The sequence below is a fragment of the Pseudorasbora parva genome, chromosome 13 (assembly GCF_024679245.1).
Source record: "Pseudorasbora parva isolate DD20220531a chromosome 13, ASM2467924v1, whole genome shotgun sequence".
Classification (NCBI taxonomy): domain Eukaryota; kingdom Metazoa; phylum Chordata; class Actinopteri; order Cypriniformes; family Gobionidae; genus Pseudorasbora; species Pseudorasbora parva.
The window spans coordinates 21714624-21728669 of NC_090184.1; the positions used below are offsets into that span (position 1 = coordinate 21714624).

The 14046-nt window shown below is 38.2% G+C and overlaps 1 non-coding gene across 1 annotated transcript; it reads left to right on the forward strand.

Moving 5' to 3' along the window:
* The first annotated feature begins 7041 nt into the window (after positions 1–7041).
* On the forward strand, positions 7042–7116 carry trnaa-agc (transfer RNA alanine (anticodon AGC)). Its single transcript has one exon. It is a non-coding gene; the product is annotated as a tRNA-Ala (tRNA).
* Positions 7117–14046: the final 6930 nt, after the last annotated feature.

Sequence of the window (14046 nt, forward strand, 5' to 3'; positions counted from 1 at the left end):
TTCCCAAATGGAGACCTTTATATATTCAAGGGTCCTGATAGTTGGCGTAATCAATGACGGCATCTAAGTGGTACTCTTTCACTCTCTTCATCTCTCCCTCCCTTTCTTTCCCTCTCTTACTGTGCTCTTTGCAAAGGGCAAAGGACCAGAGCGAGAGAATCATGCATCTTTGGGAATAAAAATTAATAAAATCATAGGATGTCAAAGTGTGCTGGAAAAATGGTGCCCGCTAATGGATTTTCAAACGAAAACAGCTTTTATGCAATCAATCTTTTGGTGCGGGGACCAATTATTTAAGTAATTGTTCATTGCAAATGCTACATGAATTTGCCCATTTGACGTCATTTCAAGTAAACATATTTTTCTGTCAAAAAGGCTGTGAGGGGTCTCTTATTAACTCTTTAGCATCCGGGCCTTTTTCTACCTGCTACGGAACTAATCATTCAGCTGGTTTCAATCGAATCCACTCGCTTTGTCACATCATCAACTCAATGTAAGAATGTTAACCTGTGAAATAAGTTACTCTGTCCTTTTGGGGCTGCAGAACAATCTCATAAACTTCCTGTTCAATCGGATGCGTGCCACAGTCACCTTATTAGTGCGCTAATACGCTGTTATTAACACACCTATTTAAAACATAAACAGCAAACTGCATCATGCCCTATATACTGATATCCCTTGTTAGCATGAGTTAACCCTAGTGTCTTGTTAGTGTAATGAGTATTAAAGTGCCCAGCCAGTCAGTGATGTATTTCCAGGTATCTGCAATGAACAGATTTGGACTATATATCAGATATCGTTTGCTGAGATGCAAGCTCATTTAAATGAAGCTATACTGTATGTTAGGTAAACACAAAAATTAGTTTCTAACACAAAGAATAATGTGTTTTGTTCTCTTTTTTTTGTTGTCTGTGCTCAGCTGCTGTCAGCCTCCAAGGTAACCTTACGTTTAACTGTTGTGCGGAGGTGGCTTCGCCAGATGTTCCTGTTTTGATGAGAAGGGAGGATGAAGTAACAGCTGTCTGTACAGATAAGGGGGGAAAAAAGACAAAAAACCTGTGCTTTTGCGTGCTATAATTTCTCCGATGCAAAGCGTACCTCATTCTGCAGAAAATCATACATTATATAGATCAGTGCTATGGTAACACAACCTGTTGGATCACATGTTGTTTGATTATATGCACATTATAAAGTAGACCAGTGGAGTAGTAACCATTACAACATCATTATCATTATATTGAACTGAATGAAGCTGTAAGCAATAATTCAGCAATGGCTAGTGGCCTTTCTGGAAATCCATTTGGAGTGAAGGTCATGTTAGGCAGTTCATATTCATGAGCAAAGCTGATAAGTTTGAGATCGTTACGATGCCCCTGCAACTGACAACAATTTTGAATTTCATTGATATTTCACAATTCCGTGTTATGTGATATTGATTTTATGTAACAAGATCAATAAACAAGTTGTTAGTATTGAATTACTTACATTTTAGACACAGTATTGCCTGTAAGTATATAGAAAGATCAGATTTTTTTTCTGACTTGGATCTTTGAGTCTTGTTTCACAAAATATTCATTTGTTTTTGTTCATTTGAGCATAGCTCAATTAAAATGTTACATTTTCAATAACCAAATTTCCCAAAATGTCTACTTATGCAAACTTTGAACAGGGAAAGGATGTTGAACATGCTTGGTAAAAAACAAAGAGTAAAAAAAGAAAAGAAAAAAAGAAAAAAAAATACTATATAAATTTTGTTTTTTATTTTTTATTTATTTTTTATATTACTTAAAAACAAACAGCTGTCTGTCTTATTTTTTAAAAGCTTTTTGCATTCACTGGCCACATTTGGGTACACATTTTTTAAGTTACTGGCCATTCAGAACTTCTACTAGCCAAAAAAAACAAAAAAAAAACGTGACAAACTTTAACTATGTCACAGCTTATATAATATATATTTATTTATTATAAAAATACATTATTATTCAAACAAAATCCTGTCATACAACAATCTCCTCCCTTCCTCTTTCATCCTCATCAGCAAAAATGTATTTTAGGTGGACAGCTCAATACAGTACAAAGAATATCAAACACCACTTGAACTAAACAAATGCCACATTATTATGTTTTTTAAATCTTTGCTGTTGCTTCAATGCACATTAACAAATGCGCCGTTATTTGTTCAATTAACCTAGATATGGGCAGATTCTGCACAATTCGCTGTATTTAATATTATCATGATGACTCACAAATTGATTCTTTTTTGCTAAATCTATCTTGAACTTCCCCAGCAAAGTGAGTAAACATAATCTGACAAATCGCCTAGTGATTTGACACGCGTTACCCGCCGCCACAGTTGATTTTTTACCCGCAGTTGACAATACTTGTGGGCACCATATCTTTGCATAAATGATACGTGACACAGTTGGTTATTTTATTATGCCTTTCTGAAATCTTTTTGCATGGTGTGCAGTCACAAATGCCTGTATTATCGATTCTTGTTCACCTAGTTCCGAATATGCCATTACACTCGACCGGCGTTTCTGACCGTCCTGCTCTCATTTCGTGCATGAAACAGTATTCTAAAAACATGGCGTTCAAGGTAAAATAAGTTCAAAAACTTGTCTCTTGACTTGTGTCTTGTGTTTGGTACTGCAAAAACATGTTCTTTGAGAATGGCCTCTACTCTGTTTTGCTGTTTTGTGATAGCCCGGTCTTGCATTTGTGAATGGCAGTAAAGCAATGCTACTGATGTTGGTAGGTTACATGACAATGACAACATGATGAATGTAGTACATTCGAATTACATTCATACACATTCACACTACTTAGAACATAATTCTGAACAGTTGTGAAGTGATTACTTATTCAAAAGAAGTACCTACTCAGAAAGCATCCAATTTCGGATGCAATCAATCATTTATTTTGTTCCTGAATAAATCAGTTGAATAAATGGTTCAATGACTCAATCATAAAACGTCACATGGTTTGTCAGTAATTTGCCACCGCCTATTGGTTTCAATTAAAGGCACAGTATGTACGATATTTTTTTCAATATCCAAAAACTAGAACAGTGTTAAATCTGTTGTTGACCTGAGCACTTACATTATCCAAAACGTTTCCAACAATGCAGGGCCGGATTGAGACTCATTTTCAGCCCTGGAGTTTCAGGCCGGAACACACCAAGCCGACGGTCGGCCGTCGGGCAGTTTTTGTGCGTCGGCCAACTAAGTTTCCTCGGTGTGTTCCACACAGTTCCACGCCGTCGGCTGGCGTTGGTCCTCGTCGGCTGTTTTTCAGCCGATTCGACATGTTAAATCGGCGTCGCCGCATGTCGGGCAGTCGGGACATATGATCGTTCTGATTTGCTGTTCAGCTAGCGAACCAGTGCACGAGAAAATAAAACGGAAGTGACGAAGCAAGTAAACGACAGAGTCAAGAGGGAACACAGAACGCCTGTCTCCTCCATAGACAGTAAAAGAAAGGTCTCGTCTCATTTGATTATATTCCTCATTCCGATACATGTTAACACATGTTAATATATATGGCTGTGTAGACCGAGGCAAGTGAAGACAAACTGATCAGCATGATCCAGCAAAGGCCAGCTTAGTATAACACTACGGGAAAATGTTAACGTTATGTCAACTGTGTGGCGAAAGCAGAACTGTGGCGTGAGATCGCAAATTAACTTGTCATGTCAGGTAAGATTTCCTTTTTTGCAATAATTTTTTCTTCTTCAGTAGTCCATATTTTTAAAAAAAACTGCATGTTAGATTGTTGTGTGCAACTTTCATCTTTGCACAGCAGTTAATTTCACATTCAAAATGCACTAAAGATATCAAAACACTTAATGCATGTCTTCATGTCCAAAAGCAATGATAAATCCACAGTTTAGCCCTCATATATTTCGGTTGTACTAACTGTGTGGAGAGTTTTGCAAAAGTGACCTAAATGTATTGAGAAATGTGTTCTAGCGACTGTAAAAAAAATGCTGTCATCCAGAATACATCCAGTTAAAAGTAGAACAAAAATGAACATTACAATAGCCATGAAATTGACATAACTCAGCGTAATGTTTTTTTTTATTTTTATTGTCCCTCAGAGAAAGAGCTCAAGAAGCGGTGGGATTCATTGCGAACCCAGTACATGTGTTACAAGAAACATGGACCCTCAGGAAACAAAAAGGAAGGAGTGCACCTCAAATCTAACACTATCAGGGTACACACACACACACACACACACACACACATATATATATATATATATATATATATATATATATATATATATATATATATATATATATATATATATATATATATATATATATATATATAATATTTATATGTATATATATATGTATGTATGTGTATATAATATATATGTGTGTGTGTGTGTGTAATTTATTTTATTTATTTTTTCTTTCCATTTGAACAAATGAACATTTTGCTTTTGGTAAAGTGGCCAATGAATGTTCAGATGGGTCTATTTACAAGTAATTCAACAAATCAACTTCCACAATGTGCATCTGAATAGATCCATTTAGCCAATTTGCAGGGTATTGTTTTAGCTATACCCTGTTATTGTTATGGGTTATTGGTGAACAAGTGTAAGAATCTATTGTATCACATTGTTCACATTTTGATTGTTTCTTTAAGGAACCTTTGTCTGAAAGTGAATCCTGTTTACCCTCAGATGGCACCAACAGTGACACCTGGATTGGCACCCGTGAGGAGCCCAGCTTCATTACGGCGGAGCTATGGCCCAGTACACCCTTGGCTGAATCTACACATATAGCTACTTTTATAGCTATTCTCTATATAGCTATTTGTGCCCATTGTACTGAACATTGGAAAATAAAAAACTTTGACTTTGGGTACTTGCATTCACAGTTCTTTATGTAAAAAAGGATCACAAAACACAAGATGATGCAGAATTCTAACCCTTATTTTGCTATTTGACATCTAACTAGCAGGGTAAATAAACACATCTATATTGATGTTTTAATTTAAGAATAAATAGATTTTCAATTAATAGAGACATATTTTTATAATGTGTTACTTCCACAATACAATGTTATCAAAGTGCAATATCTGTAAATTAATAGTTAGCATGGTTACTGTCAGTTAAGTTCAGTGTATGGTTGAGTGTTACATTATTTTCATTAACATTTCTGTGCCACTGGAGATTTCATTTCCAAACTGCTGTTATGTGATGTGCATGAAGCAGCATGATATCATTTTGAAGAAATGTCACCATAGGCATGTTTCCAATGAAAATATATATACAAATTCTGTCATAATTCATTGAACTAGCACCAAGCATTGTCACAAACATAATTTACTGTAAATCAGAATGCGTCATACACATATATTTATTTTAACAATCCTTTGGGTAAGTGGCCATTGTTCAGATTGTGTCACATTAACTTCCACAATGCATCTGAATGAGCCAATTTGCAGGGTGTTGTTTGAGCTATGCCCTGTTATTGTTATGGTTCATTGATAGGTGAACAAGTGTAATAATCTATGGTTTCACATTTTGACTTCGGGTATGGTTTCACCCATTTAGTGAGCATTCCTCGTATTTTTGGCGTCCGCTTCTACCTTTCCTCTTCCACAAGTAAAAGACCAAGGGCTGACAACGGCAATGCCATTTGCAAAGTTCTGAAATGCACGAATCCGTCTGTGTGGGGAAACGAAAACGACAGCTGATATCTTTATAGCTCTTCCGGTTTCCCGCTTCGAATAACGAAAACAGACTACTGCCACCAGCTGGGACGGAAAGGTATTACGCAGGCGCAGAACGGACGCGCTATTGGCCGTCTGATGTCGAGCGTCGGCTTGGTGTGTCAGGGCAACTTTGGACCGCTTTGGACCCAAGACGCTGCCGACGTGAGCCAACGTGAGCCGACTCAGCAGTTTGCTTTCGTCGCCACTAGTTGATCGGCGTCGGCTTGGTGTGTTCCTAGACCGGCCCACTTTAGTTCACGACAGACTATATTAAAATAATGTGATTCCAACCTCAGAATATAAGTCTGTATAAGGTACACTATTCTCTACAGCCTTATAATTATTTGTATTTTTGAAAAATATAATTTTCAATACAGTGCAAAAACAGTAGCTTAAGTTTTGTTTCACAGTGAAGATTTATTAGAACAGTAAATAACAGGACAGTAGAATCTCTTTTTTTAAGAGATTAGTATTTTTTAAGAGATTAGTATAATTAATATTCCTAAATATCCAAAAATTGAAATGAAGAAAAGATTATTTTTTTCTAATTCAGAAAACAAGTCAATTTCTTATGTCATTTCACTTGTCTAGTAAATGTATCTTGAATTAAGAATATTTAGATATTTAAACTGGAAACAAGTAAGATACTAAATCAGAAGAAAAAAAATTCAGTGATAATGTTTGCTTATTCACACACTATGGTACAATAGCAGTTTACCTGTGTTTCACAGTAAGAGCTAATCTCTTCACAACTGGGTCCTCGCTCGCTTTCTGACACTAAATTAAATTTGTTACATTTATTTCTCACCACAAATACCCCCTTTTTACAAAGCTTTTAAATCAAGTCACTCAGTTTCATTAATGAACCTGAATCATCAGGTATCATTATTATCTCAGGGCATTTGTTATTGAGCAGGGCTCTTCCTATTACTTCTGAATGACAATCATACCTGCCCATTCTGGTGTGTTGGGCTCATGACTGGAGCTTGGTAACGGTACTGGGCGTTGCTCTTCACTATTAGCAGCTAAACGAACTAGAGGCGGCTGCTGCTAAAGGAAAAGTTTGATACATGAACGTGGTTTGCAGACAGCATTGTTTTGCGCGGTCGCATCTTGCACTGCTCCTAACTACCTTAACGGGATAATTACTTACCGGCCTCGTCGTCATCATTTGTTTTTTTTTGAGTAACATTGTGCACAGCTTAGAACATTTGGCCGCGTCAGTTTCCAGAGCCTTCTTTTTTTTATTCTGGCCTTTTCAGCGCCGCCTTTGCGCTTCGTATCACCCATTTTTATCTGACTATTTTATTTTGCTTTCCTGTAGCTCAACCAGTAGAGCATGGCGCTAGCAACGCCAAGGTCATGGGTTCGATTCCCAGGGAAAGCAGGAACTGATAATAATGTAAAAAAATGTGTACCTTGAATGCAATGTAAGTCGCTTTGGATAAAAGCGTCTGCCAAATGCATAAATGTAAATGTAAATGTAAATTTTGAGCAACTTTCAAGGCGCTGTATCGGGGGCGGGGCCAGGGAGTCAAAATATAATCACGTCATCATTAACCTGCAGGCTGCACTCTGTGAGAAAAAAAAGAGTGGAACTTCGGTAAAATAATAAATAAAAAGAGTTGGACCGCGGTAAAATAAAAAAGTGGGGCTGCTGTGAGTGCAGGTAGCCTGGGGACAGCATCCATAGTTCAACCAAGTGCCATGACAACAACGGCCCTCGCGGCCTCAAAAAGAGACCGGCCCACCGGGAATTTTCCCGGTGCTCCCGATTAGCCAATCCGGGCCTGCAACAATGTTAAAAAAAAGCAGATTTCTCTTGATGTAAAAAGTGTTACAGACCGTGACCGCTCCCTCTCTCACCATCCCGTTGCCTCGCCCTATCGTACATACAATTGTCCCAACAGTTATACGGTTTTCAAGGCCTATCCACGCCATTCTGATTGGCTCAGATAAAATGCAATGTAAGTAACTTTCCACACAGACAGATAGGAGCACATATCACCAAACTAGGTAGACTAGTCGTCGCCACCGTAACTAGAATTATATCACAGTGACCTCAGAGGCCACCGAAAAGCATCTTCAAGTCTGGTGTTTTCTGCAGAAATGTCCATCTCCAACATTAGGCGTGCACAGATCTCGTACACGCACGCACGCACGCACGCACGCACGCATGCACGCACGCACGCACGCACGCACGCATGCACGCACACACGCACACACGCACACACACACGCACACACACACACAAACTCCAGAGAATACTAGTTGCCTCCAAGGATAAGAACATCTTAACTAATTATAAACAAAACATTTCTCCAAAGCATGCTGATAGCATGTGCTTTCTCTCAGTGAGAGGTAAAGACAATAGTACAGGCAATATTCATCTTGAGTCTTTAGTGTTTCAGTAAAAGGAAATATAAAATGAATAAATTAAAATGAAAGACAAATCCATGTTTCATATCTGGAAGCCGGGCTAAATGAACAAAAACTGCTTTCTGCACTCCAGAAAGTCTATCTATCTATCTATCTATCTATCTATCTATCTATCTATCTATCTATCTATCTATCTATCTATCTATCTATCTATCTATCTATCTATCTATCTATCTATCTATCTATCTATCTATCTATCTATCTATCTATCTATCTATCTATCTATCTATCTATCTATCTATCTATCTATCTATCTATCTATCTATCTATCTATCTATCTATATATATATATATATATATATATTCATAATCCCCCTTTCACAGGCAAGCAACTGTTTGGATATAAATGTATCAATTAGGGATGTCAATTTTCACAAATTCCCATGATCGATCGTCGTTTAAATTAACGATCAATTAATCGATTAATCGTTAACCATAATACTGAAATATGCGTCTACAGCAGTGGCTTATAGCCGACAGCATGACAGGATGTGCAATGCTGCTCAAAACGCCATGTTCTTCACCAAATGAATGAGAAGGATTTTTTTTATCTAAACAAAGGGCTATGGGATTGTAAAATTAGTCGATGTTATTTATAATTTAATTAAATTACTTATTTGATAACCAAATATAACCCGTAGGCCTAATACAACACGAATGCCGCCTCAGATCTGTTATTCAGAATGTGTGGACGCACTTCCAAGAGCAACGTGCTGAAACGTCACCTAAACCCAATTAATTCAAAACGATTTATTGAAATATTGTTTTCATTAATGTTATGTAATGTGACAGTCCCAATCATAGTTATTATTAGTCGCGCGTTGCTGTTTGAACTGCGCGAGCTGAAGCAGATGCGCTGGATCAACACTGGTAAGTTACACTGAGCTTGCTAGCACGTTATTTAACTCAACAAAAAGCTTCCTATATGAGATTAATCAGATTTATATAAAGTTAACAAAATATTACAAATTATATATCTACACCAAATGATGCGAATGCACAAGTGAACTTGAATTGAGTTGCTGATATTCATATTCAGAATGGGAGACGCGCTCTTCCTGGAACAGCTTTGAACACGGCACCTAAACCCAATGACTTTACAACCATTTATTAAAATAGTGTTCTCATTTCTGGTATATAATATGACTGTCCCAATCATCGTTATAATGCATTGCTCTGTATGCGCTAAAGCAGAAGCACTGAATGAAAACCGGTAGCCATCCCTGACTGAAGACATTTGCTAGTGCGTTTTACTAAAAGAAACGCATCCTATATGATTGATCACATATATAACGTTACAAAATACATTTAATATTAAAAATTACTTCAGCACAATCTGATGCGAATGCACAAGTGCACTTGAACAAGTTATATGCGCGAGTCAGAGTGCTGACTCATGTTGTGCACGCGCTCTTCCTGGATCAACGCAATGAAACACACGGCAAATAAACCCAAATACTTAACAATCACAATGTTTTATTACAATAGTGTTCTCATTAATGTTGTGTAATATGACAGTCCCAATCATAGTCATTATTGTTGGAGCTGAAGCTGATCACCGCCACGCTTTGACTACCGCGGTCGCCTCTAACGTTAATTATTAAACAAATGCATCCTTATGAGATAAATCCGCTATAGATAGGCCTGCACAAAATAAACACAATATTACAACTTACATTTGCCCAAAACAAAAGGCTGCGAATGCACATGCAAACTTGCAGTCATGATGAAGGTGTGTAACTCCAGCTGTAAAATGGTCCTAAACAGAACTCAGGCACGCTCGCATCATTTTTCCTCCCGTTTCGCGGTTGAGCCGCACGCACGCACATGACCCTGCTTAATCGATGATCGATAAGCCTTATCGATCAAATGTCTTATCGACAATTAATCGATCATCGATTAATCGTTGACATCCCTAGTATCAATAGAAAATGAATCATTGTTGTACAGCACAACACGTTAGTCTTATTGGCCCCACTTTATATTAGGTGGCCTTAAGTACTATCTACTTACCAACTTACTTATCAAAAATAAGTACAATGTACTTACTGTGTTCAAATTGTATTGTCATACACCTTTGCTGCATTGAGGTGAGATACGGGTAGAGTTAGGGACAGGTGTGGTTTTATGGCTAAGCTTAAGGGTAGGGTTAGGTGTAAAGGAAGTGCCAACTGTGTAATTACAAATGTAACTTCAGAAATAATTACAGATGTAATTACATGCAGGTATTTTTAAAATGTAAGTGCAATGTAACAACATGTATGTACACAATGAGTGCATTGTATCAAATGCTTAATTACAATGTTAGTACATAGTAGTTAAGAACACCTCATATAAAGTGGGTCCGTCATATTCTTTGAATCACTTGTTTTTTTAAATTATTTTTACCATGCCTCAAAAACAATCAGCATAATCAGAGAGAGCTTTCTCCATCATACAATATACTTTAAAATGAACTGCATGTCATTAAGCAACAATCGTTTAGTCATCTTGTTTTTATTCTAATATCGGTCTAGATTACCTCAGTGTCTCATACCAGCCACAGACATATGCACAGAGAAACGTTATAACTGAACTTTCAACATACTTAAATGTATTTAGTATGATTGTTTTAACCATGTAAAACAGCGCTGCGTTACTCCACATACGCAGCGGAAAGATTAGAAGTGGCCGACTGCAGCTTAAGCATAATAAAAGCTGTTTCACGCAGGTCTCTCTCAATAGCATTTGCTTCCAAGGACTCTCGACGCGTCCTGCTTCATTCCACTGTAACGTTAATACAATTTGAATCCATTCGTTCATTCATGAACATGTTTCCACCTGGTCCGTCGGATTCCTTTCCATTTGCTGTGGCGGTGAAAAGTCAAAACTACAACTGCCATGATTCCACGTTCATTCATGCCGTCATCCTGCTACTCCTGTGTTTTGAATAAGTGACCTATGGTGGTGAAAATTACTTATTGTGCCTTAAACTAATTATGTTTTTCCTGTTTAGTTGGACTTAGTGGACATTTACACGTCACAACCAAGAGGCAACCTCCCCCAGTTTCTGTTGAAATCAGTAGGCCTACGAAAGTATCTTAAACTGCAACTCCCCGACTGACCACTAGGGACAGGCTCCCGAAAAGAGCAGAATCTCATTGAGCTCCATGTTAAAATGCCCAAATTTACAGCAGAAAAAAAAACATGTTTATGGCCTGGTACAAATTGTGGTTTTGGTCTATACGTATAATTTTGCCCTTCATGACAACTGTGAGGGGGTGATTTTTTTTTTAACTCATTCATTTTTATTATATAAAGCCTTAATGTTCCGCATAGTTAAGGGCGTGGCCACTTTGAATGACAGATAGCCACTTATCCACAGTCTGTTAGCCATTGCGTCACCTCAGCTCCACCCACGTCCCGCCTCTTTGACCATTTTTTGTTATCCGGGAGTGACTGCCAAGATGGTAACGGCCAACTTGACCCTTCTTTACGCTTCAAAACTGCTCTTCAGTGTCCTATGGGTGACGTCATGGGCATTATGTCCAATGTTTTTTTTTTTTTTTTTTTTTTTTTCACAGTATATGGTCACAACACCATTTTCAACTAAAAATGGACTGTTCATTTACCGTTTACCATTCATTGGCCGTTCATTTACAATTTTTTGACACCAATATTCTTATCGTCTCCGTGTAAATAACAAAGACTTTGCGAATGGTGATGTCATGGGCATGTGTATTACTGTACTTGTTCAGGCTATAGGCACGTGTTTCTTTACAAAGTTACATCGCCAACTACTGGCCTGGCATGCATGTTACAGTGTTTTTAGTAATTTTAGTCGGATCCGTGTGAAAAGGGTTCATTTTGACAATGCTGGTGTGTAAACATACCTTATATATACAGTAACTACTTGCTGTATAATGCAAAGTGTGATGGACTACTTTCAAGGTACCGATTTATGTGAAATCTCCTTTTGAAGACTGAACGTGAAATCGGCAAGTCCAGTAAATCCAACTAATGTCTGTTGATCTAATACAAAGAGGATCGTGGTTTTATCTTCAAATGGCCGTTTCTAAAGCAACCCGCACAAACTGCGGATGAGATAAGGGCCAGAAACGGGGGCCCCATGGGAGTCGTTAGGCATCTGTCTCCCACCACACCCCTTCTTCATCCCCTCTCCCTTCAGACATCAGCTGGGGAGGAGCAACCACGCAGACAACGCTTAGCTAACAAATTGCAGAGTGTCTCCCTCTCTACCGTGGCCATCACCTTCCTACTGGGTTAATCAAACATTCGTTCCCCAGTTCCCTTACAGCTCACTGACCAGGAAGCGAGCATGCATGGGTTGCCACTCTATCCCGGCATCAGAATTTTGGACTGACGGACACTTTTAGCCAGGAAAATCCCCATCAATTGTCCTCCTCCATTACAGTCACACTGTCTCAGTCAAGCTCCATTGCTCATGGAGTTAGACCACCACAGCATAATTCCCCCATGAAGTGCGGCGTGTTACACGTCGGAGGGCAGGCAAGAGGCCTGTCAGAGGCAAGGTTCATCAGAGCGCTGTGATTAGACATTTGCAGGTATCTGCAAGGGGCACTCATGCTCCACTGGGTCTCAATGCACCTTCCCTTCTCAATATGTTCCAATCAAGTCGCTTTTCTATTCTGCCTTTCTGAAAAGCGGACAGATAAGACCGAAACCCGTGTGTGTTCCCCGCGTGAACGATTCCATTTAACTAATGCAATGATGAGCAACAAAAGATCAAGTGTCCTGAGCAGTGGTAAAAATAGGCTTGTTGAAATGGATGATGATGACCATTCAAAGGCCGCTATCTTCCATTGCTGTCATACAGGAGCGTGTAGAGAGTAGTTTTTCATTAACTCTGACAAGCCTTTTTATGTGTATCCTCATTAAAGGGAGTATGGATTCATTACCAGGCTTGTCTTTTTGATGAAAGTCGACCACCCATTGTTCTTAACGTCTAGGCTACGGAGACGCGGCTCCCGTGTCTCGTTGCAAGTGAACAAAAAAATTAATTCCCCCCGTTTCATTAAAAGATGTAACTCGGATCATTTTATTTGCCTGCCGCTTTTCAGGTTTAAATTAGCCTGGATCTTGGTCCATTGCTTTGTGTAGATGCCATTAGGGTGTTTGTAGCGAAGCACTGTATGCACACTTTACCCATCAAGAATGTATTATTCCTGCAGATTCGCCATTGTTGAGACTTGACAGTTGACGTATGGTTTGATTCTACCGACTGATAGTCCTCTGCGCAATTAAAAGTTTTTTTTTCTTTCTAATGCAGACAATGCATTATTTGTTTTGCTGTTTATTAAAGTCTTACACATTTTAATTAGCTGTCACGCTAGTCTCTCAGGTTGTTCACTGTACAGTGAGAATTAGTTTCTATTTAATGATCAGGACTTCATGGCTGTGTGGTTTATAAGGAACATCAGTAAGTCATTTTTAATTGAGATGAGGCAATACTGTAGTCGCTGTAAACAAGTAATGAACTGTAGCATGTCATCCTTGGAAATTTGAAAAGGCAAGCTAATTTCTCAAGACAGATTATGAATTATTTAAATCTCCTCATTGCCTCTGAACACCTTCACGAAAAATGTGGTCACTGTCCTAAAAAAGATGCTGGGTAAATTGCTACAAGTACAGTTTAATTGAAAATAGTGAAACAAGAGAGCTGGGGTATTTCACGATATAATGAAAATTGTTATAGTGAGTAAATGCTCAAAGAAAATAAAAAGACAGCATTGTTGTGAAAATGCTACTTGGGATGGAGCAAAACTTTTTTCCCAGCTAAAAATGTTTAAAAAGTACCATTTTAAAAGGTTATATCATAGAATAAGTGTCTACACACTTTCAGAATTACGAGAGAGAA